Source organism: Taudactylus pleione, unplaced genomic scaffold, assembly GCF_031769625.1.
Source record: "Taudactylus pleione unplaced genomic scaffold, aTauple2 ptg000279l, whole genome shotgun sequence".
Taxonomy (NCBI): domain Eukaryota; kingdom Metazoa; phylum Chordata; class Amphibia; order Anura; family Myobatrachidae; genus Taudactylus; species Taudactylus pleione.
The window spans coordinates 1018314-1043698 of record NW_028284681.1 but is presented as its reverse complement, the minus strand read 5'-3'; the positions used below and the strand labels follow the sequence as shown (position 1 = coordinate 1043698).

Below are 25385 nucleotides of genomic sequence, written 5' to 3'. Positions count from 1 at the left end.
AGGAAGGGCTCAGCAACACCTGTATTTCCTAAGGAAATTAAAAGGAGGAGGATTATCTAGGCCGTTGCTGGTAAATTTCTTCCGTGGTATAATTGAGAGCCTTTTAACCTATTCGATCACTGTCTGGTATGGTAACTCCACATGTTTGGAACGTAGATCATTGTGATTAGGGCAGCTGAAAGAATGATCGGTCAGTCTTTACCCAGGCTAGAAGACATTTATATTAAAAGGTGTGCTTCTAAAGCAAAAAAGATGGTTGCCGACCATAGCCATCCTTGTCAGTCTTTGTTCTCACGTTTGCCTTCTGGAAAGCTTTTTAGTTGTTTCAGATGTCGTATTAGTAGGATGCGGAATATTTTTTTTCCTGCTGCTATAGTTAATTTAAATATTTTAAATTGTGTTTTGTAATTGTTGATTGTGAGTATCTTGCATTTTACTTTCACTGATGCATTTTATGTGGATGTGACAATAAATTTGATTTGATATAATCTATCACGCCCACCAGCGTCCAGGTCACCTCGTTGAGCAGGTCCCTAGCACTCGGGGTAACATCTAGGGCACAGGGCACCCCAAAAGACAGCACAGCCAAAGACCTCCCCAGGGCATCACACGAAAAAAAGAGTGACAGTGAAGTGTTATAAAGTATCAGGTTGCTCTGCAAGTATGAGTGATGATAGATGTTGTCAATGACCAGCGGAAGCGTGCATCGCTGGTTGTTGACGACATATCCACTGGACGATATTGTGGACCAAGCAGCGGCAGACATCACAGGTCACGCATGCCACGTTGCCTGCCTGGCCTGCCTGCCCACCCCAACAGAAACTTAGCCAGCCCTACTCTTCCGCTCATGGCCAATACCCCAGCCAGTCCTACTCTATGAACAGCCCACAGCCAGCCAGCCCTTCCCTCCCAGCCGCCTGCGGCCAGCCAGCCACTGCTAACAGCTTGGCTGAGGGACGTGGTAGCCAGTGTGATTTGTTTTTTGGGGGGAGCAATGTGTTTTTTTTCTTTGGGGGCCAGCCAATGGTTTTATGTGGTTTATATTTTTTCCTGTGTGGCCAATGTATGTGTGTATTATTTATTTGGGGCCAATGCATGGGCGTTTTTTTTCCTGTGGAGGCCAATATAGTGTGTTTTATTCCTGTGGAGGCCAATGTAGTGTGTTTTATTCCTGTGGAGGCCAATGTAGTGTGTTTTATTCCTGTGGAGGCCCGATGGTGTGCCTTGGCAATTTTAAAATCTTGCGTAGTGTGCCTCGAGTTGAAAAAAGGTTGAAAATCACTGCTCTAGTGGATATGCGGCTTTAGAGCCGTGCATCGTGCAGGCAGTGTGGTGGCCACCTCTTCCCTCTACTCCAGTCCTTTTCTTCACTTGGGTCTTACTGAGCCTGTCAGTTACAAGCTCCGCATGTATGTAGAGTATATGTGTGTATGTAAATGTGTGTGCGTGCGTGTATGTATATGTGTGTGGTGTACACTAAATACATTCTCATACCCATAGTTACTTTACCTTCCCCAGGGAGATATGCATCTGGTGTATGTATGTGTGTGTACGGGGGGGGCGGGGGTGAATGTGTTAATGGGCACTGGGCTGTGAAAATTGATCAATGAATGGGTTATTGAGTGGTGGGTGGGGCGGAGTTAATAGGTGCTAACTTAGCACCTATTAACTCCGCCCCACCTGCTTAGTGAGTGTATTAATGGGTGCTGTATGAGGGGAGATATATGGGAGCTTATAGGATGAATTAATGTGCTATATCGTGCTGGGAGGGTGGATTGACAATGAATCGGGGAGAGATGGGTTAATGGGTACTTGTGGGGGGATTGATTAATGGGTTCTTGGACAGAAATAGGTTAGTGCATACTGGGCCTGATTCATTACGGATCGCTATTGCGATAGCCGGAGCCATAACTAGACATTTTGGTACCTGTGCCAGAAAAAGGCATTTAGGCCCTCATTCAGAGCCGGACGCTCTGAGCAGAGCGCTCGCTCTGAATGAGGGCCGTCCTCCATAAAAATGGAGCGTCCTGCTGGACGCTCGTATAGCTGTGGGTCACCACCCACAGCACATACGAGCGTGCAGGATGATGGTCGCGATGGTCTTGACCATCGCGACCATCGCCAATGCGACCAGAAGCCTGTGGTCGGGGTTTTCGACCACAAGCCCTGGAGAGATTTTGGCTCTATCAGAGCCAAAATCACTCCCACTGACATCACTAGTGATGTCAGTGGGGCCGGCTTCTGACGGTAGGCTTTCCCTTGGGAACGCCTCCGTCTGGCAGGCACGCCTCCGGCACGCCCACCAAAGGGGGCGTGCTGTCAATCAACATCAACAGCACGCCCCCTTTGATCAAACACAACGAGCGAAGGAAAGTCCTTCGCTCGTCGCGTCTGGCGCATGCGCACGACGGAGCTCCCTCCGTCATGCGCATGCGCAGTGCACACCATCGACCCACTTGCGAGCGGACAGCCGCTTGCGAGTGGGTCTGGATGAGGCCCTTAGTCTAAACAGGGATAGTGTGCGCCACAGTGGTCTTGTAGGGAAAGGTGGCCACACTATAATACCCCCAATTCACATTACGAAACACAGTAGTGCCCCTTATTCACATTACACAACGTAGTAGTGTCCCTTATACACGTTACGCTACACAGCAGTAGTGCCCCTTATGCCACACAATAGTAATGCCCCTTACACATTATGACCACACAGTAGTGTCCCTTACACATTATGACCACAAAGAAGTAATGCCCCATACACATTATGACCAAAGTTGTAATGCCCTTTACACATTATGCCCACAGTACTTATACCCACAGCAATAATTCCCTCGCACTTACACATTATGCCCCAGTGTATAAATTCCCCCCTCCCCCTGGGGGTCTTTCCTAAATGCAGCACTTACCTGTATAACAAGGCTCCACAGTTCGTCACTGTGGGAGAAGGGGGGGGGGTGCTGGGCACAGTCTCTGGAGGAAATGGCTCCTCGGCGCAGGGCACTGTGGGAATGGATGGGAGAGACGTCTCTCCCAGTCCCTGAAGACTACAGGAGATGGGGGAGGGGATGGACCACCTACTGAAATGTGTATTATTACCAGTGCAGAGAAGGAGCCGGGCACACCGCTACTATTATACATGCAGTGGGCGCTAGAAAACTAGTGTCCGTTATCGCGGCCAGTTCCACAGGGCATGTGCACTCTGTGACACCAGCCACATCACCCTAGTTACAGCCCTGGTGATCGCAGCTGCGATTACGCACGCAGTTCTGCTGCAAAAATATGCTAATGTTTGCAACTGTTTACCCGGCATAGAGATGCCCACTATTGCTTTCTCACATCCGTAAGACCTCGCAATCCTGCGTATACATTGGTAACATCGGACCCTCACGCAGATTTGCAGCAGGTCTGACCTGTCTCAGAAAATTGCAACTCTCGTCGCACGCAGTGAGTACTCAAGCTGCATATGCCATTGCAGTGGCTAATTTATGCACGCCCAGGAAATGGTGTTCAATAGGACAGGCACGCCTGTGTTTCTCCAACCACTCCCTTGTCATCACCCCCAAACACTGACTTCCTGTCACTCAATCTGCAATGGCTTTGAATGTGCATGCGTGATCGCAGTGCGATCGCTATCCTAACCTGTGCATGCGCACTGCGGTGCATACGCAAGTGCATTACTGTACGCACCATTGGTCAATCTGTGTACGCTGTTGCAATTGTGATCCATGATAAATCAGGCCCACTATGCAGGTGAAATGGGTTAATGGGTGCTGGCAGGATGGATGAATGTTTCGATGGGGGTAAAATGGGTTGGAGTTGAACGGACATATTGTGCTTGATTCAATTGTTTGTTGGAGTTTAGCTCTCCTCTAAAGCTATACAATTGTTTGGCATGACCAGCCCCAAGGCTGCACTTCTCACAGATTTTTGCTTACACCCTCGAGCAGAAATCTGCATTAAGTATGGCTTGGAGGCTGGTTTAGAGTGCCCAGCACTTAGCATGGGAGAAGCTGCTTAATGTGGCTAATATTGTGCATTCTCGTGTGAGAATGCGGACATCATGAACAGCACCGGGCTGGTCACTCAAAACAATTGAATAGTTCCCGTGTAGTTTAGATGGGAGCTACAAACAATTGAATTGCCGCCATTGGATGTTTTATACAACAATATTTAATAGGTTTACAGACAATATCACACTAGGCTACTTTAGCAGACGGAAAAATGTGGCATGCTTCCTTTCGGAACGCCATGCTGAGCTCCCGATGAGATCCCTTTTGGATTGGAGGAGGTTTGTGCCACTATGCCTTCGGTACTGACTGAGGAATTGGGCTTGGATGCCAAACTGCCTGCTGAGATCCTGCTGAATCCAGAGCCTCTGACTGCCTCTTCGTCAACCTGGTCTGAGGTAAATACAAGTACATGTATTAATGTGTAATTGTATAATTAATGAACTGGAGACACTCTTGCGTAGCATATTTATGTATTAGGGACACTGATGTGTGGTATATCATGTATTGGTGGCAGTAATGTGAGGCTTAATTAGGTATTGGGGCACTGTAGTGTGGCATATCATGTATAGAGGGCACTGATGTGTTACAAATTATGTATTGGGGCACTGCTGAGTGGCATTATTAATTGGGTGCACTGGTGCGTGGCATGTTAGGAATAGGGGGGAATGCTGCTTGGCATATTTATGAAGCGGGGGCACCCCTTCGTGACATATTATGAATTGAGGGCACTGCAAAACCCTCGCAGGTAACTCCCCCCCTGTCTGCTGAGTCTCCTTCTGCAAAGTAGTGTTAAGTAGCTGCTCTCAAATTAGGGCCAGTGAAACAAAGTCAACTGATCAGTGTTGGACTGACCAACCAGGGCACAAGGAAATCTCCGTTGGGCAATATTGTCCAAAGTACACACTCAAATATTTTTCTCAAAACCTGGTCAACAGCATGTGGGTAAGGTTTTATGTAATTTATATAGCTAGGAAGAGTGTATTTGGGGGACGGAGGGGCAGCAGGGTCTTTAGGGTGAAGTTTTGCCTAAGGCGCCTAGAAACCCTGCACTGCCTTGGGTCTGGGTCCTCCTCCCTGCGCCCAGCTCACCTCTTACTGCTGGTCGTTGGTGGGTTGGTAGGGGCCAAAAAAGGAACGATTTGAATGATAACGATATGAACGATATCGTTATCTTTCAAATCATTCATTTATATTGTTCCGTGTGTACAGAGAGTTAGAATCCGGAAGACGCACAGTTCAGCAGCTCCTGGTGAGGATAGCTCTAGTGCAGTGGTTGGGGAACAGGGGTAAATTACCCCATTTGGGGTAAAACTGAAATTCCTGGGGGTAATGGACGGTCAGCCGGGCATGCATATGAATCATTGCATGCCCAGCTGTCCCTCCATTATCCCTAGGAATGGTGGTCACTGGCGCCAGGTGCAGCGGCGCACCCGCTGCACCCAGCGTCAGTGACCTCCAGCCCGGTGCCGCAGGGAGGCTCTAAGCCAGACGCCCGCTGAGATGTTATTACCAGCGGGTGCCCGGCTCCTTGCCCACAGCGCTGCGTTAGCCGGAGGCTGGAGTTCTCTTTTGAACTCCAGCTTCCGGCTCTATCCATGCGCGCTATGGGAGAGACGTCATGACGTCTCTCCCATAGTTCCGAGGAGCAGCCGGGCGAACAGGACGGCAGCTGATGCAGGAGTGGGGACTAAGGCAAGTGTATTTTTTTGTACAAGCGGCACTACAGGGGCATAACTATGGGGGTACTGCTTCAGGGGCACTGATACAGGGGCATAACTATGGGGGCTCTGATACAGGGGCATAACTATGAGGGCACTGCTACAGGGGCATAACTATGAGGGCACTGCTACAGGGGCATAACTATGGGGCACTGCTACAGGGGCATAACTATGGGGGCACTGCTACAGGGGTATAACTATGGGGGCACTGCTACAGGGGCATAACTGTAGGGGCACTGCTACAGAGGCATAACTATGGGGGCACTGCAACAGGGGCATAACTATGAGGGCCCTACTACAGGGGCATAACTATGGGGCACTGCTACAGGGGCATAACTATGGGGGCACTGCTACAGGGGCATAACTATGGGGGCACTACTACAGGGGCATAACTATGGGGGCACTACTACAGGGGCATAACTATGAGGGCACTACTACGGGGGCATAACTATGGGGCACTGCTACAGGGGCATAACTATGGGGGCGCTGCTACAGGGGCATAACTATGGCACTACTACAGGGGCATAACTATGAGGGCACTACTACAGAGGCATAACTATGAGGACACTGCTACAGGGGCATAACTATGGGGGCAATGCTACAGGGGCATAACTATGAGGGCCCTACTACAGGGGCATAACTATGGGGGCACTGCTACAGGGGCATAACTATGAGGGCACTACTACAGGGGCATAAGTATGGGGGCACTGCTACAGGGGCATAACTATGAGGTCACTGTTACAGGGGCATAACTATGAGGGCACTACTACAGGGGCATTACTATGAGGGCACTGCTACAGGGGCATAACTATGGGGGCACTGCTATAAGGGCATAACTATGGGGGCACTGCTACAGGGGCATAACTATGAGGGCACTGCTACAGGGGCATAACTATGGGGGCACTGCTACAGGGGCATAACTATGGGGGCACTGCTACAGGGGCATAACTATGGGGGCATAACTATGAGGGCATAACAATGGGGGCACTGCTACAGGGGCATAACTATGGGGGCACTACTACAGGGGCATTATATTGGGGCACTAATATAGGATTTCCTTCCTTTCAAATCAAGGGGGTAACGTCGGCATATCTAAATATATTTTGGGGTAAAAGGTAAAAAAGTTCCCTGACCCTTGCTCTAGTGGCTTTAATCACTGGCTTATAAATAAATTAAACATGTTTTCCTTTTTCTGAGAAAGTGCCACAGTGAGACGTGATATCCCTCAGCAATATTATGCACGGTTATAATTGTGGCACAGAATAACAACCAATTACACATAGGATAAGTAATAAACAACCAGATCTCTTTAAGGGTATAAACTAAAAAAGTGATTGCTATAGAACCAGATTATGGAAAGTACCACACCACTTCTGCTGTGCCTGTTGTTTCACTCTGTGGGAATTAAACTCATGACCTCAGAGGCAATATACTACGATCTTCCCAGCAGAAGAGTGAAAACACAAATGGTTTGAGAATGACGCAAGTATTGGTTTTCACAAAATCTGCTGCTTCAGTTTTTATGATGGCAATTTGCTTATATTCCAGAATGTCATGAAGAGTGATCAGATGAATTGCAATTAATTGCAAAGTCCCTCTTTGCCATTACAATGAACTTCATCCCAAAAACAACATTTCCACTGCATTTCAGCCCTGCCACAAAAGGACCAGCTGACATCATGTCAGTGATGCTCTCGTTAACACAGGTGAGAGTGTTGACGAGGACAAGGCTGGAGATCACTCTTTCATGCTGATTGAGTTAGAATAACACACTGGAAGCTTTAAAAGGAGGGTGGAGCTTGAAATCATTGTTCTTCCTCTGTTAACAATGGTTATCTATAGAACAAAAAAATATATATTTTTGGAGCCCGCACAGGAAAAAACAGAAAAAAGGGTAGTATAATAGACCTCCTGGGTGTATACAGACTACACCCGTAGGATGGAGTGGTATATATCTCTATTGGACCAACTTATATAGTATTAATGGTATTCAATGATGAGGAAGATGTGGATTTTTGAGTTGGCGGTGCTCCCCTGAGTCAGAAGGATACAAAGTATGTAGGTATGTAGAGACAGAAAAGAAGACTCTGTGTTGGGGGCACTCAATTATTGTATCAGTAGTAAAACTAGTGATACTAAAACTTAACTTTTAATATAATTAAATATAAAATAGTAAATAATCAACAATACATGACATACAACATACAACACAAAAGAATATATAGTGTATTTCGTCCACAATATCACTCAGATAGGTGGAACAAATTGTGCATATAGCACTGATAAATGATGTGAAAATGAGCTAAGCTGAAATAAGCTTAACTGCAGGCGAATAATAATAAGGTATTAGAAGGTCAATCGACTGAATTGTCAAAATTAAGTATGTAACTAGGAAGAGATTTCCTAATGTTACATACAGCCAAACTTTTGCTCACCTAAGTGAGCATAACAAATCACCAAACAATTGTTCACATAGACAGGCATGAGAAGAATCACTGTACCCAAGGTAATGGTGTAAATTACTACATATAATTCTGACACAGGCATCAACAGAAGTTTGTTATATATAATCTGTTGAAAAAAAGATCATGTTATTAAACAGCACCTACGTAATGTTAATAGGCAAAGTCTATGGATCATCGGAAGCATGCAAAATAAACTTTAAAACATGATACTCAAAGTACGTGTCTTATAATCACTGTGTCACCTAAATTGGGAAATAAGTTGCATGCAGTAATTATAAGTTGACGTTTTATACAGAAGTATATGCGCTCCTGAAAGTTGTTCTAAAAAGGGGCCCAGACATTTGTCTCCCCCGTTTCTGCTGTCACTGTGTCATGTAACCAGAGGACACGGGATGAGAGAACGGGGTTTGGCAGCTGGTAGTAAGGAAGCAAAAGGGCACTTCTGCTGTCAGTGTGCACAAATTGTCATTCCCCTGATATCAAAATGACATTGCAGGGTAGGTACAAGAGGCAGACTGATGAGAGAGTGCGGAAGACAATTTCCATATGTATAATGGTCCCTTGATGATCACATATGTTAGAGTAGATTTCCACGAGAAGTCTCAAAATTGGAGGTTCTTTAGCAATACATATGAAAATATCAATACTCCATATTTGAGACTGTAAATTCACAGAGACCAACTGTGTTGGTCAGTAATTAGATTATGCATGTAATTGAACACACACTGAACCTGTTGTTTTATACATTAATGAGTAACAGTACATGATATATCGATATTTATTAATATTGCTGCCCTTCCCCTTTGAAAGTAATGCTTGAAATATTGACATATAAATGCATATATATTAAGGAAAATAATTCTCCCAAAAGCATAGTAAGCAAAATGGAAGTAAATAAACCTCCTGAGCGGGTGTACAGTATAGAGAAATTAGCTCCCGTATTATGATAAAAAATATAACAGAGCTAGAAAACTAAAATTAGATATCACATAGAAGGAGGAGGAAAAAAGGCAGATTGTATAGTCCTTCTTGTTTGAAGGTTCAAACAGTACCAGTTACATGCAATAACACTGGGGAAGTGAATAAAATATTGCCAGGTAAGAGTGGTTGTTCAGGTAAGTATTTAGGCTGTACTAGCTTACTGTGTATCGTGGGCAATCAGCGGGATAACGCCCGGCCAGTAAAGTCTTTAGGCAGTGGGTGATCTTTTCAAGATCGAGCGGCTGTGACTGCACGCTCCGTACTCACGGTAGTCAGCGGGAAAGTGCCCGGCTGGCCTGATCACTGTGTAGTAGGTGATTTCTTAGGATCGAGCGGCTGTAACTGCGTGTTCCATACTTACGGCAGTCAGCGGGATGGTGCCCGGCCGGTCAGATCTCTGGGGCAATGGGTGATGACGTACGTTTCGCCTTGTAAGTGAGGCTTGTTCACATCAGTGAAGTATGTGAAGGGAGTGGTTCATTATATATCCCCCCGCGTAGAGACTGATTATCTGATTGCTACATTAACTCAAAACTGGTGAAAGAGATTGTTACATCAAGGATAGTGAGATGCTCTGAATGTATATACCTTTTAGTATCTTTTAGGTAGATACATACTAGTAATTTAAGTAAATATTTGAACAGCTATAGGAATAACAAATAGGTTAACATATATGTATATAAGGTAAAGCGGCCTGGTGTCTAATTGGTCGAGGCCAATTGATTGCAGTATGAATGACAACCTGCACATTTATTTAGAGTTGAGTAAAGTATCCAGGAGATGGTAAGTAAGACAGTTAATTCTCCCTATGGTGGATAATGGCATCGGTAGTGCAATGATCTGGTAGACAAAAAATAAGTATAGTATAATCCTAGATTGATGTCTAGTTAGATAATAACACTAGGCAGCGGTCAGTGTTAAGCATAATTAGTAGGTAGGATCCTAATATCCAAAATTATACTAGAACATGTCTGTATACATACCATACCTCATTAATCATATATAGTAACTCATACATGTAACCACTTAGTGAATATATATTAAAGGTATCCAGCATAAGTATTTAAAGTTATCCAGAGCATCCGTATGAGATATTTCAGAGACAAAAGTAATGTGAAGATATAATATTGTAATATTGGAGTACTATAAGTTCTCCTTAAACTTATGGTGAACTAAATAATAATTATGTATGAATAGAGTAAAGGAGTAAGATATAGTTGAAGATTGATATCTGGTGGTAACTGATGAATACTATTAACTAGTCTGAAAATAATAATTATTAAATAGAGGACTCCTGAGTAATAGGTGTCTGTATATCCTACTATGTATATTAAGGCCTCTGAGGATGAAAATCCTTATAGTATATTATTATTATGCATGAAGAAGCTGTTAGGGAAAATATCATAGCAAAATATATTATATAAATGAGAGGTAAAAAGAAGAAAGAGAGAGAGAGGGAGGAAAGAGGAAATATCATTGCATGTGTGTATATACACACATCTATATACACATATCCTCATTCCGCAATGTTGGTATGCATGGTTTTTAGAGGAAAGAACTGAAGCTAATATATTCATTGAGGCCTCCTGGTGTTAGGGTTCCCAAATTGAAAGTCCATTGACTCTCTTTCTTGAGTAATTCTTTAGTGAGGTCACCCCCTCTAATTCCCAATTTTACTTCCTCCAGGCCAAAGGCTTTAAATCCCTTCAAATCTCCCTTATGTTTGTAGTGGAAGTGTCTGGCAACCGATGTTAGTTGCCTCATCTTGATTATATCACAAGCGGCATTTCTCACTGTGCCTAAGTGTTCCAGGATCCTTTCCTTTAGCATCCTGGTAGTCATGCCGACATATCTCAGACCACATTGACATGTGAGGCAGTATACAACACCTTTCGTTCTGCAGTTTATATAGCTCTTGATTGGAACCAATGCTCCATATCTATTAGCAACCTCCCTCTTTTTAATCATATAGGTACATGCCTTGCATGACCCACAAGGGTAAGAGCCTTGGATAGATAAGGATCTAGGCGGAGCTTGGCGATAGTGGCTCTGAGTAAGATTATCCCTTAAATTGGGGGATCGTCTCCAACTCATAGATACATTTTGGCCTAGAGCAGATGATAAATCTTTGTCCAGGAGTAAGACATGCCAATGTTTTTGAATAATGTTTTTTATGACTTTCCATTCCTGGCAAAAATCTCCCACAAATCTGATGGTTTCCACGGGATTGGTCTCTATAGGTTTGTTCCTCCCAAAGATAAGATCATCTCTGTCAGCAGAGTCGGTAATTTTAAAGGCCTTTTTGATGGATCTGTTGCTATAACCCCTCTCTTTCAATCTGGAGGAGAGGGTTATACTCTGTTGTTTAAAAACTGCATAATCCGAACAATTCCTACATAGGCGTAGAAATTCGCCTTTGGGAATGTTCTCCACTGTTGGGGGAAAATGTGAGCTAGTCTGGTGGAGTAAACTGTTAGTAGCTGTTTTTTTCCTAAAGAGTTCGGTTTCAATAGTTCCTTTCGAACTCTTGTAAATTTTGAGGTCCAGAAAGGTTATTGTGGTTTGACTGATCTCGTGTGTTAGCCTCAGATTGAAAGTGTTTTGATTTAATGACTGAATGAATTCAAGTAGGAGTTTTTCCTCCCCATCCCATATGACAAAAATATCGTCTATATAGCGATGCCATGCTATAATATGGTTAGTGTAAAAGTCATTGTTTTCACTGAAAACATGTTCCTGCTCCCACCATCCCAAATAGAGGTTGGCATAGGTCGGTGCGCATGCTGCGCCCATTGCAGTGCCTCTAACCTGTAAGAAAAATTTGTCATCAAATGTAAAAAAATTGTAGTGTAGTACAAAATCCAGTAGTTCTAATATAAAGTCTTGAAATTCATTATGATCTTCCATGTTTTGGAAATATCGCACCGCTCTGATACCTACATCATGATTGAGTATAGTATAATTTTGGATATTAGGATCCTACCTACTAATTATGCTTAACACTGACCGCTGCCTAGTGTTATTATCTAACTAGACATCAATCTAGGATTATACTATACTTATTTTTTGTCTACCAGATCATTGCACTACCGATGCCATTATCTACCATAGGGAGAATTAACTGTCTTACTTACCATCTCCTGGATACTTTACTCAACTCTAAATAAATGTGCAGGTTGTCATTCATACTGCAATCAATTGGCCTCGACCAATTAGACACCAGGCCGCTTTACCTTATATACATATATGTTAACCTATTTGTTATTCCTATAGCTGTTCAAATATTTACTTAAATTACTAGTATGTATCTACCTAAAAGATACTAAAAGGTATATACATTCAGAGCATCTCACTATCCTTGATGTAACAATCTCTTTCACCAGTTTTGAGTTAATGTAGCAATCAGATAATCAGTCTCTACGCGGGGGGATATATAATGAACCACTCCCTTCACATACTTCACTGATGTGAACAAGCCTCACTTACAAGGCGAAACGTACGTCATCACCCATTGCCCCAGAGATCTGACCGGCCGGGCACCATCCCGCTGACTGCCGTAAGTATGGAACACGCAGTTACAGCCGCTCGATCCTAAGAAATCACCTACTACACAGTGATCAGGCCAGCCGGGCACTTTCCCGCTGACTACCGTGAGTACGGAGCGTGCAGTCACAGCCGCTCGATCTTGAAAAGATCACCCACTGCCTAAAGACTTTACTGGCCGGGCGTTATCCCGCTGATTGCCCACGATACACAGTAAGCTAGTACAGCCTAAATACTTACCTGAACAACCACTCTTACCTGGCAATATTTTATTCACTTCCCCAGTGTTATTGCATGTAACTGGTACTGTTTGAACCTTCAAACAAGAAGGACTATACAATCTGCCTTTTTTCCTCCTCCTTCTATGTGATATCTAATTTTAGTTTTCTAGCTCTGTTATATTTTTTATCATAATACGGGAGCTAATTTCTCTATACTGTACACCCGCTCAGGAGGTTTATTTACTTCCATTTTGCTTACTATGCTTTTGGGAGAATTCTTTTCCTTAATATATATGCATTTATATGTCAATATTTCAAGCATTACTTTCAAAGGGGAAGGGCAGCAATATTAATAAATATCGATATATCATGTACTGTTACTCATTAATGTATAAAACAACAGGTTCAGTGTGTGTTCAATTACGTGCATAATCTAATTACTGACCAACACAGTTGGTCTCTGTGAATTTACAGTCTCAAATATGGAGTATTGATATTTTCATATGTATTGCTAAAGAACCTCCAATTTTGAGACTTCTCGTGGAAATCTACTCTAACATATGTGATCATCAAGGGACCATTATACATATGGAAATTGTCTTCCGCACTCTCTCATCAGTCTGCCTCTTGTACCTACCCTGCAATGTCATTTTGATATCAGGGGAATGACAATTTGTGCACACTGACAGCAGAAGTGCCCTTTTGCTTCCTTACTACCAGCTGCCAAACCCCGTTCTCTCATCCCGTGTCCTCTGGTTACATGACACAGTGACAGCAGAAACGGGGGAGACAAATGTCTGGGCCCCTTTTTAGAACAACTTTCAGGAGCGCATATACTTCTGTATAAAACATCAACTTATAATTACTGCATGCAACTTATTTCCCAATTTAGGTGACACAGTGATTATAAGACACGTACTTTGAGTATCATGTTTTAAAGTTTATTTTGCATGCTTCCGATGATCCATAGACTTCGCCTATTAACATTACGTAGGTGCTGTTTAATAACATGTCCTTTTTTTCAACAGATTATATATAACAAACTTCTGTTGATGCCTGTGTCAGAATTATATGTAGTAATTTACACCATTACCTTGGGTACAGTGATTCTTCTCATGCCTGTCTATGTGAACAATTGTTTGGTGATTTGTTATGCTCACTTAGGTGAGCAAAAGTTTGGCTGTATGTAACATTAGGAAATCTCTTCCTAGTTACATACTTAATTTTGACAATTCAGTCGATTGACCTTCTAATACCTTATTATTATTCGCCTGCAGTTAAGCTTATTTCAGCTTAGCTCATTTTCACATCATTTATCAGTGCTATATGCACAATTTGTTCCACCTATCTGAGTGATATTGTGGACGAAATACACTATATATTCTTTTGTGTTGTATGTTGTATGTCATGTATTGTTGATTATTTACTATTTATATTTAATTATATTAAAAGTTAAGTTTTAGTATCACTAGTTTTACTACTGATACAATAATTGAGTGCCCCCAACACAGAGTCTTCTTTTCTGTCTCTACATACCTACATACTTTGTATCCTTCTGACTCAGGGGAGCACCGCCAACTCAAAAATCCACATCTTCCTCATCATTGAATACCATTAATACTATATAAGTTGGTCCAATAGAGATATATACCACTCCATCCTACGGGTGTAGTCTGTATACACCCAGGAGGTCTATTATACTACCCTTTTTTCTTTTTTTTCCTGTGCGGGCTCCAAAAATATATATTTTTTTGTTCTATGTGTGTCCTTCTACTGAATACAATTCAGTCTCAGGAGCCCTAGCACGGTTTAACAGTATATCAAATTAGTTGAACACCTTGTTAGTAGATAATACAACAATACATCACGTTGGTTCATAACCCCTCACGTGTAAATATTTAAGATATGAGTAACTTTAATCTCAAAACTGAGCTTTCCACCAAAAAAAGATTTTTGGGAGATCTCAATGAGATCTTCCCAAATGAAGTGACATCAGAAGAATCTGATAAGAATTGGGATAATGATTTTCAAAAACTTAAAACATTACTCCAGAAACAATTAAGAGTAGGGTGGGACCTGACCACCTTGGAAAATTATCAAAAACACAAAATCTGTCCAAGAGGTTTAAGACCCAATCTCTTCCCTGCATTCCCACTCTTTTCGGAAACATTACAAAAAGAATGGGAATCTACCCTACTAAAATGCTCTCAAGAACTAATTAACATACTTCTCAAACATGATAATCTTATTTTGGAGGAGTGTGAGAGAGAAATTGAAACCCTAGGTAAGAAGCTCGAACAATGGGAAACTGACAACACCTTCCAAAAAAACTTTGAGCAGAGCAAAAAAGATTTGGAAAACTATGAGAAAATCATTATAGAGAGGAAAAAGAACAAATTTTCTAGAGACAAAAAGGATTTCTCGACTGGACATATCTTCCGTTGGAGATCATCCAATAGAAGAGATCTCCATAGAGAACAAAACAGTAACTATTCCTCCTCAGAACTTGAATCATCAGGTGACGAAGGCACCACACTTAAGATCTCCAGTGCCTCTAACTCATTAGCACCTGTTTTTTTAGGGAATCCGAGAGGAAATCGGGAGCTATACAGAGGAAACAGAGGAAGATCAGGAGGTCAAGGAAGAAGAGGAGGATCAAAGTGGGACAACCTGTCGCCCAGCAGATACAGTACACAAAATCAACACAAGAAACAATAGACAACTTAAAAATTATTAATTTATCAACACATATACTTACAATCACGGAAATGAGAGTTCTCAGTAGGGGTTTATCATTCTCACCCACATCTAAGTTCAATCGCTTTAGATGGGAAAAAGATCTTAAACTGTTTGGCAGAAAACTACTGTTGAAAAAGTTCTTTTCAAAAAAACAGGAGGACATAGTGGCTACTACTCAAGAATCTCTTACTGAATTGGAAGCATCAGCACTATTAGCACTTGAGAGTCTACAAGAAGAATCTGATTCAACATCACTCATACATCGACAACGACCACAGTGTAGAAATAAATCCCATTTTTTTCCCTCTGAAACTATTTGTCCAGAGGTAAATATCTTTATGAATTTGATTTCACAAGATCTGGATAAATTATATAACAATAAACATCTTCATAGTAGAACATCTAATCTCAATAAGGAAGAGAGGGAAGCCCTCCACGACATCAAAGGATGGTCCGATGTTGTAATCAAACCTTCAGACAAAGGGGGTAACATAGTGATCTGGCCCAAAACTGAATACTTAAAAGAAGCATACCGACAACTCCTGGATGAGGAATGTTATCAAAGAATACTCTTGAACCCCATAGATACGTTCAAAAATATATATTACAACATGATAAATCGTGCATTTGGTAATGGGACTATTACCAAATCCGAACATACTTACCTTAATGTGGAACACCCTAAACTGGCGACTTTTTATCTTCTCCCCAAGATACATAAGAACAGTCTCACCCCACCGGGGAGGCCAATAGTATCAGGCATAGGCAGCCTAGCTGAAAAAGCCAGCACCTTTATAGACTTACATCTTCGCCATTTTGTTCTACAACTCCCCTCTTACATGAAGGATACTTCAGATATCCTTAAAAAACTCAATGATACTAGATTGGAGGAAGGCCAAATTCTAGCGAGTCTAGATGTGGAGGCCCTCTATACCAGCATCAATCATGATGTAGGTATCAGAGCGGGGCGATATTTCCAAAACATGGAAGATCATAATGAATTTCAAGACTTTATATTAGAACTACTGGATTTTGTACTACACTACAATTTTTTTACATTTGATGACAAATTTTTCTTACAGGTTAGAGGCACTGCAATGGGCGCAGCATGCGCACCGACCTATGCCAACCTCTATTTGGGATGGTGGGAGCAGGAACATGTTTTCAGTGAAAACAATGACTTTTACACTAACCATATTATAGCATGGCATCGCTATATAGACGATATTTTTGTCATATGGGATGGGGAGGAAAAACTCCTACTTGAATTCATTCAGTCATTAAATCAAAACACTTTCAATCTGAGGCTAACACACGAGATCAGTCAAACCACAATAACCTTTCTGGACCTCAAAATTTACAAGAGTTCGAAAGGAACTATTGAAACCGAACTCTTTAGGAAAGAAACAGCTACTAACAGTTTACTCCACCAGACTAGCTCACATTTTCCCCCAACAGTGGAGAACATTCCCAAAGGCGAATTTCTACGCCTACGTAGGAATTGTTCGGATTATGCAGTTTTTAAACAACAGAGTATAACCCTCTCCTCCAGATTGAAAGAGAGGGGTTATAGCAACAGATCCATCAAAAAGGCCTTTAAAATTACCGACTCTGCTGACAGAGATGATCTTATCTTTGGGAGGAACAAACCTATAGAGACCAATCCCGTGGAAACCATCAGATTTGTGGGAGATTTTTGCCAGGAATGGAAAGTCATAAAAAACATTATTCAAAAACATTGGCATGTCTTACTCCTGGACAAAGATTTATCATCTGCTCTAGGCCAAAATGTATCTATGAGTTGGAGACGATCCCCCAATTTAAGGGATAATCTTACTCAGAGCCACTATCGCCAAGCTCCGCCTAGATCCTTATCTATCCAAGGCTCTTACCCTTGTGGGTCATGCAAGGCATGTACCTATATGATTAAAAAGAGGGAGGTTGCTAATAGATATGGAGCATTGGTTCCAATCAAGAGCTATATAAACTGCAGAATGAAAGGTGTTGTATACTGCCTCACATGTCAATGTGGTATGAGATATGTCGGCATGACTACCAGGATGCTAAAGGAAAGGATCCTGGAACACTTAGGCACAGTGAGAAATGCCGCTTGTGATATAATCAAGATGAGGCAACTAACATCGGTTGCCAGACACTTCCACTACAAACATAAGGGAGATTTGAAGGGATTTAAAGCCTTTGGCCTGGAGGAAGTAAAATTGGGAATTAGAGGGGGTGACCTCACTAAAGAATTACTCAAGAAAGAGAGTCAATGGACTTTCAATTTGGGAACCCTAACACCAGGAGGCCTCAATGAATATATTAGCTTCAGTTCTTTCCTCTAAAAACCATGCATACCAACATTGCGGAATGAGGATATGTGTATATAGATGTGTGTATATACACACATGCAATGATATTTCCTCTTTCCTCCCTCTCTCTCTCTTTCTTCTTTTTACCTCTCATTTATATAATATATTTTGCTATGATATTTTCCCTAACAGCTTCTTCATGCATAATAATAATATACTATAAGGATTTTCATCCTCAGAGGCCTTAATATACATAGTTGGATATACAGACACCTATTACTCAGGAGTCCTCTATTTAATAATTATTATTTTCAGACTAGTTAATAGTATTCATCAGTTACCACCAGATATCAATCTTCAACTATATCTTACTCCTTTACTCTATTCATACATAATTATTATTTAGTTCACCATAAGTTTAAGGAGAACTTATAGTACTCCAATATTACAATATTATATCTTCACATTACTTTTGTCTCTGAAATATCTCATACGGATGCTCTGGATAACTTTAAATACTTACGCTGGATACCTTTAATATATATTCACTAAGTGGTTACATGTATGAGTTACTATATATGATTAATGAGGTATGGTATGTATACAGACATGTTCTAGTATAATTTTGGATATTAGGATCCTACCTACTAATTATGCTTAACACTGACCGCTGCCTAGTGTTATTATATAACTAGACATCAATCTAGGATTATACTATACTTATTTTTTGTCTACCAGATCATTGCACTACCGATGCCATTATCCACCATAGGGAGAATTAACTGTCTTACTTACCATCTCCTGGATACTTTACTCAACTCTAAATAAATGTGCAGGTTGTCATTCATACTGCAATCAATTGGCCTCGACCAATTAGACACCAGGCCGCTTTACCTTATATACATATATGTTAACCTATTTGTTATTCCTATAGCTGTTCAAATATTTACTTAAATTACTAGTATGTATCTACCTAAAAGATACTAAAAGGTATATACATTCAGAGCATCTCACTATCCTTGATGTAACAATCTCTTTCACCAGTTTTGAGTTAATGTAGCAATCAGATAATCAGTCTCTACGCGGGGGGATATATAATGAACCACTCCCTTCACATACTTCACTGATGTGAACAAGCCTCACTTACAAGGCGAAACGTACGTCATCACCCATTGCCCCAGAGATCTGACCGGCCGGGCACCATCCCGCTGACTGCCGTAAGTATGGAACACGCAGTTACAGCCGCTTGATCCTAAGAAATCACCTACTACACAGTGATCAGGCCAGCCGGGCACTTTCCCGCTGACTACCGTGAGTACGGAGCGTGCAGTCACAGCCGCTCGATCTTGAAAAGATCACCCACTGCCTAAAGACTTTACTGGCCGGGCGTTATCCCGCTGATTGCCCACGATACACAGTAAGCTAGTACAGCCTAAATACTTACCTGAACAACCACTCTTACCTGGCAATATTTTATTCACTTCCCCAGTGTTATTGCATGTAACTGGTACTGTTTGAACCTTCAAACAAGAAGGACTATACAATCTGCCTTTTTTCCTCCTCCTTCTATGTGATATCTAATTTTAGTTTTCTAGCTCTGTTATATTTTTTATCATAATACGGGAGCTAATTTCTCTATACTGTACACCCGCTCAGGAGGTTTATTTACTTCCATTTTGCTTACTATGCTTTTGGGAGAATTCTTTTCCTTAATATATATGCATTTATATGTCAATATTTCAAGCATTACTTTCAAAGGGGAAGGGCAGCAATATTAATAAATATCGATATATCATGTACTGTTACTCATTAATGTATAAAACAACAGGTTCAGTGTGTGTTCAATTACATGCATAATCTAATTACTGACCAACACAGTTGGTCTCTGTGAATTTACAGTCTCAAATATGGAGTATTGATATTTTCATATGTATTGCTAAAGAACCTCCAATTTTGAGACTTCTCGTGGAAATCTACTCTAACATATGTGATCATCAAGGGACCATTATACATATGGAAATTGTCTTCCGCACTCTCTCATCAGTCTGCCTCTTGTACCTACCCTGCAATGTCATTTTGATATCAGGGGAATGACAATTTGTGCACACTGACAGCAGAAGTGCCCTTTTGCTTCCTTACTACCAGCTGCCAAACCCCGTTCTCTCATCCCGTGTCCTCTGGTTACATGACACAGTGACAGCAGAAACGGGGGAGACAAATGTCTGGGCCCCTTTTTAGAACAACTTTCAGGAGCGCATATACTTCTGTATAAAACGTCAACTTATAATTACTGCATGCAACTTATTTCCCAATTTAGGTGACACAGTGATTATAAGACACGTACTTTGAGTATCATGTTTTAAAGTTTATTTTGCATGCTTCCGATGATCCATAGACTTCGCCTATTAACATTACGTAGGTGCTGTTTAATAACATGATCTTTTTTTCAACAGATTATATATAACAAACTTCTGTTGATGCCTGTGTCAGAATTATATGTAGTAATTTACACCATTACCTTGGGTACAGTGATTCTTCTCATGCCTGTCTATGTGAACAATTGTTTGGTGATTTGTTATGCTCACTTAGGTGAGCAAAAGTTTGGCTGTATGTAACATTAGGAAATCTCTTCCTAGTTACATACTTAATTTTGACAATTCAGTCGATTGACCTTCTAATACCTTATTATTATTCGCCTGCAGTTAAGCTTATTTCAGCTTAGCTCATTTTCACATCATTTATCAGTGCTATATGCACAATTTGTTCCACCTATCTGAGTGATATTGTGGACGAAATACACTATATATTCTTTTGTGTTGTATGTTGTATGTCATGTATTGTTGATTATTTACTATTTTATATTTAATTATATTAAAAGTTAAGTTTTAGTATCACTAGTTTTACTACTGATACAATAATTGAGTGCCCCCAACACAGAGTCTTCTTTTCTGTCTCTACATACCTACAAACAATGGTTATCTGCAAGGAAACATGTGCAGTCATCATTGCTTTGCACAAAAAGGGCTTCACAGACAAGGATATTGCTGCTAGTAAGATTGAACCAAATTCAAACCATTTATTGGATCATCAAGAACTTCAAGGAGGGAGGTTCAATAGTTGTGAAGAAGGCTTCAGGGTGCCCAAGAACGTCCAGCAAGTGCCAGGACCGTCTCCTAAAGTTGATTCAGCTGTGGGATCGGGGCACCACCAGTACAGAGCTTGCTCAGGAATGGCAGCAGGCAGGTGTGAGTGCATCTTCACGCACAGTGAGGCAAAGACTTTTGGAGGATGGCCTGGTGTCAAGAAGGGCAGGAAAGAAGCCACTTCTCTCCAGGAAAAACATCAGGGACAGACTGATATTCTGCAAAAGGTACAGGAATTGGACTGTTGAGGACTGGGGTAAAGTTATTTTCTCTGATGAATCCCCTTTCAGATTGTTTGGGGCATCTGGAAAAACTCTTGTCCGGAGAAGGAAAGGTGAGCGATACCAACAGTCCTGTCATGCCAACAGTAAAGCATCCTGAGACCATTCATGTGTGGGGTTGCTTCTCAGCCAAGGGAGTGGTCTCACTCACAATTTTGCCTAAGGACTAGCCATGAATAAAGAATGGTACCAAAACATCCTCTAAGAGCAACTTCTCCCAACCATCCAAGAACAGTTTGGTGACGAACAATGCCTTTTCCAGCATGATGGAGCACCTTGCCATAAGGCAAAAGTGATAACTAAGTGGCTCGGGGGAACAAAACATCAAAATTTTGGGTCCATGGCCAGGAAACTCCATAGACCTTAATCCCATTGAGAATTTGTGGTCAATCCTCAAGAGGCGGATGGAAAAACAAAAAATCTGACAAACTCCAAGCATTGATTAGGCAAGAATGGGCGGCCATCAGTCAGTATGTGGCCCAGAAGATGATTGACAGCATGCCAGGGCGAATTGCAGAGGTCTTGTAAAAGAAGGGTCAACACTGCAAATATTGACTCTGCATAAACTTAATGTAATTGTCAATAAAAACCTTTGACACTTATGAAATGCTTGTAATTTTACTCAGTGTTCGCAAATATGTGCTATAGTGCGTATTTTATATTGGGCACTGGGGACTCAGTTTTATAAAGTAGCCGGGTCCCCGGGGATGCGCTGTGCTGTGGCCAATCCCTGACAGCTGGCTGCAGCACAGCGCATCCCCCTGAGAAAGACACAACACTGTCTGTTATAGCAGCCAATGACAGTCAGATAGACTCTCATTGGCTGCTGCTGTGGAAAGCCGTGCTGGGATCAAGTGTCTGATTCCAGCATCGGCACAGCTGCCGTGCCCGGCGCTGGGACAGTGTGTTCCCAGCGTCGGGTAAGCCACCACAGCGGGTACCTGGTGAAGGGACCGCCTGGTCCCTTCCACCAGTGTCGGCGGTAAAGTGGCAGCTGGAGAAGCTTGGCTCCGGGTGCAAGCTAAGCGGAGCTCGCTGCCTGGAAGCCAAGAAGCGGCGGTGGTTGTTTGGCACTGGCCGTGAGCCAAACACGGCTTGCGGTCCAGCAGCAAATAGGAGGCAGATGCGACAAGCCAATCGCGGCTTGCTGCATCATAGCCCCGCCCCCTCGCGCCGTCTTGAATTAGACGTTGCTGAGTGGGAAAGTTCAGCCCGGCGGTGGAGGGGAGGAGTGAAGACCTCCCGAAGACAAGAGAAGAGCGACGTGGCAACAGTTCAGGTGGCCGCGCAAGAGGCCGGAAGATGATCAAGGAAAAAGAAAGGAAAAGGTGGCGCCGCTGGCCAGGGCGGGCCAGCGGAAGAAGAATGAAGCAGAACCGAAGAGTGGAAAGAAAAAGAGCTAACGAAGCTCCCCCCCGCAGCCTTTTCCACCGTACGGGTAGGCAGCCTTGGGCCACCGTTATTTAACCCCTCCCTAGACCACCAGGGTTGTCGGGCACTAAGCCTGTGGGATAAATTCAGGCAATAGGCCTGTGGGTATATAGATGGGCACAAGGCCCGGGCTACATAGGGGGCATTAGGCCCAATTGAAGGTGTGAGTGACCTGGGCATTAGGTCCAGGTCACTAAAGGGCAAATAGGTGGGCCAATACTGGGGGCAATGCATAGGGGGTAAACTACTGGGGGCAATGCATAGGGGGAGGGGATTACTACGGGGGCAATGCATAGGGGGACTACTGGGGGCAGTGCATAGGGGGGACTACTGTGGGCAATGTATAGGAGGACTACTACTGGGGGCAACGCATAGGGGGACTACTACTGGGGGCAATGCATAGAGGGACTAAAGGGCATTAATGTGCGGCATAACGTGTAAAGGCCGGGCATGGCTGTGTGGCATAATTTGTAAGGGCTATTACTGCATGGCATAATGTGCAGAGACCGGGCATTGTTGTGCGGCATAATGTTTAAAAACTGGGCACTGCTGTGTGGCATAATGTGTAAAGACCGGGCACTGCTGTGTGGCATAATGTGTAAAGGGCATTAATGTGTGGCATAATGTGTAAAGGGCATTAATGTGTGGCATAATGTGTAAAGACCGGGCATGGCTGTGTGGCATCATTTATAAGGGGTTAGGGGAGGTCTGAGAGGCATATGGGGAGCTCTAAAGCATAAAGTGGAGGGTCCCTGGGACCCACATATTTTGTCACTCACCGCGATCACTGTTTACTTCAGTATACCATAGTAACATCTGACAAAAAGGTCTAAGGGCTCTATTTATTAACATTATTTTTACTAAAATAAAGTGAAAAAGGGTGTTTTCACACCCTTTTCACATTATTTTAGTATCACCTATAGTTATTACAGGGCAATTGGAGTAGAATTCGTAAAATTCTACTCCAACCCCTAAGTATCACTTATTTTTAGTACAGCAGATCGCATTTCCCATAACTGTAATGGGAAATGTGATCCGACCAGAGTTACTAAAAATAAATGTGAAAAAAATATCGTGGAAAACCCTGTGATAATAACGCCACCTGGTGGTGGCATTATCCAGGGTCTCCCCCGGTTACCGGCCTCCTGGCCTGCTCTAACGGGATGAGCAGAGCCAGGAGTCGGTCCCAGTAATCAGCTGTGTGGTCTAAACAGACCGCAAGCTGATCACTGTAAAAAAAAAAAAAAATTGTAAAAGAAAAAATTACTTACCTGACTCCAGGAACCGGTGATGACTCACCTCCGGTCAGCTGGTCTCCCACAGTGCCCTGCTGCCCGGTCATCAGGTGATCGGGTCCCAGTGCAATATGGGAGATCACCTGACCGGAGGAATGGAGACCATCACCGGAGGCCTGGAGCATGCAGGTAAGTGCAAGTAAGGGAGAGGGGGGGTCGCGGGGGGTCTGCGATCGCCGGGGGCGGGGCTTAGCGCCGGTGGGGGGGTAGCAGCAGCGGTCGGCGCATGTGCGGGCACTTAATCACGGTATTTTTTTTGCGAAAATACCGTGATAATGCTCCGGAGGGGATTCGCAGGGACAGAGCTTTATCACAAGCTCTGTCCCTGCAAGGGATTTGTAGTAAATCCCTGTGATATTGCCTGAATTCGCAATGCGAATTCAGTCGGTAATATCACACTACAATCTGCATTACAAATGCGGATTGCAGTAAATAGAGCCCTAAAACACTTAAGCAGCAAACTTTGTGAAAACCAATACTTGTGTCATTCTCAAAACTTTTGGCCATGGCTGTAAGTGAATACATCATATTCAGCCCTCATTTCAGATTACAGTGCTCCAACTGCAACAGCCTCAGGGCCTTTTTTATGTTCTATGTATTTCTGTTATGTAAATTATGATTCATCACAGAAACTTTCCCCCTCCTCTCTGGTTTCATTACGTTTCCTAGACTCCAGAAGCAAGAATGGAAACTGAAAGTAATGGATGGGAGGGTACACAGCTCTAATATATATTTATACATAGAGGCAGAAGACAGAATAGAAACTGCAGTCTCCTGCAGAGAGCAGACTGATGAGAGAGAGCAGAAACCAGCTAAAGGCGTGTACACTGAAACAGAGAAGGAAGGCAACTGACTGGCTGATTCTGTGTGGTAGGTGACCGTGGTTGATGTATATATTATGAATACAGACTGATTTTTAATATGATTTACTAAAACTAATACATGGCATTAATACATAAGTGCAAGCTGGATAGTACACAGACAAGTGGACACTCTGAGATAATCCAGTACTGGTGATTTTACATAAAAGATATGCTTGTATTTCAGTCACACATTTCTGAGCAATAAGATGACCAGGGCAGGGAGCGTATGAGAATAAATAATGGAACAGATCTGACATTTGCTGGCAGCCATTGCTGGAGAAATGAGAACTAGAGCCAGACTAGAATATCTCAAGATATTGTGAATTGTAATTCCTCTACAGCCTGGTAACATTATCATAAAGAGCATGAGAACATTAGACAGGTGT

At 42.6% G+C, this 25385-nt stretch overlaps 1 protein-coding gene across 2 annotated transcripts in view; it reads left to right on the top strand.

Moving 5' to 3' along the window:
• ZNFX1 (zinc finger NFX1-type containing 1) overlaps positions 1 to 25385 on the top strand; it is a 58308-nt gene that overhangs the window by 6781 nt on the left and 26142 nt on the right. Inside the window, exon 2 of one of the 2 annotated variants that reach the window (XM_088481891.1) lies at positions 24806 to 25006. The gene's annotated coding sequence lies outside the window, so the exon portion shown is untranslated. Of the gene's footprint in view, positions 1 to 24702; positions 25007 to 25385 lie in introns of those variants that run through there. The other variant, XM_088481892.1, reaches the window with a different exon arrangement.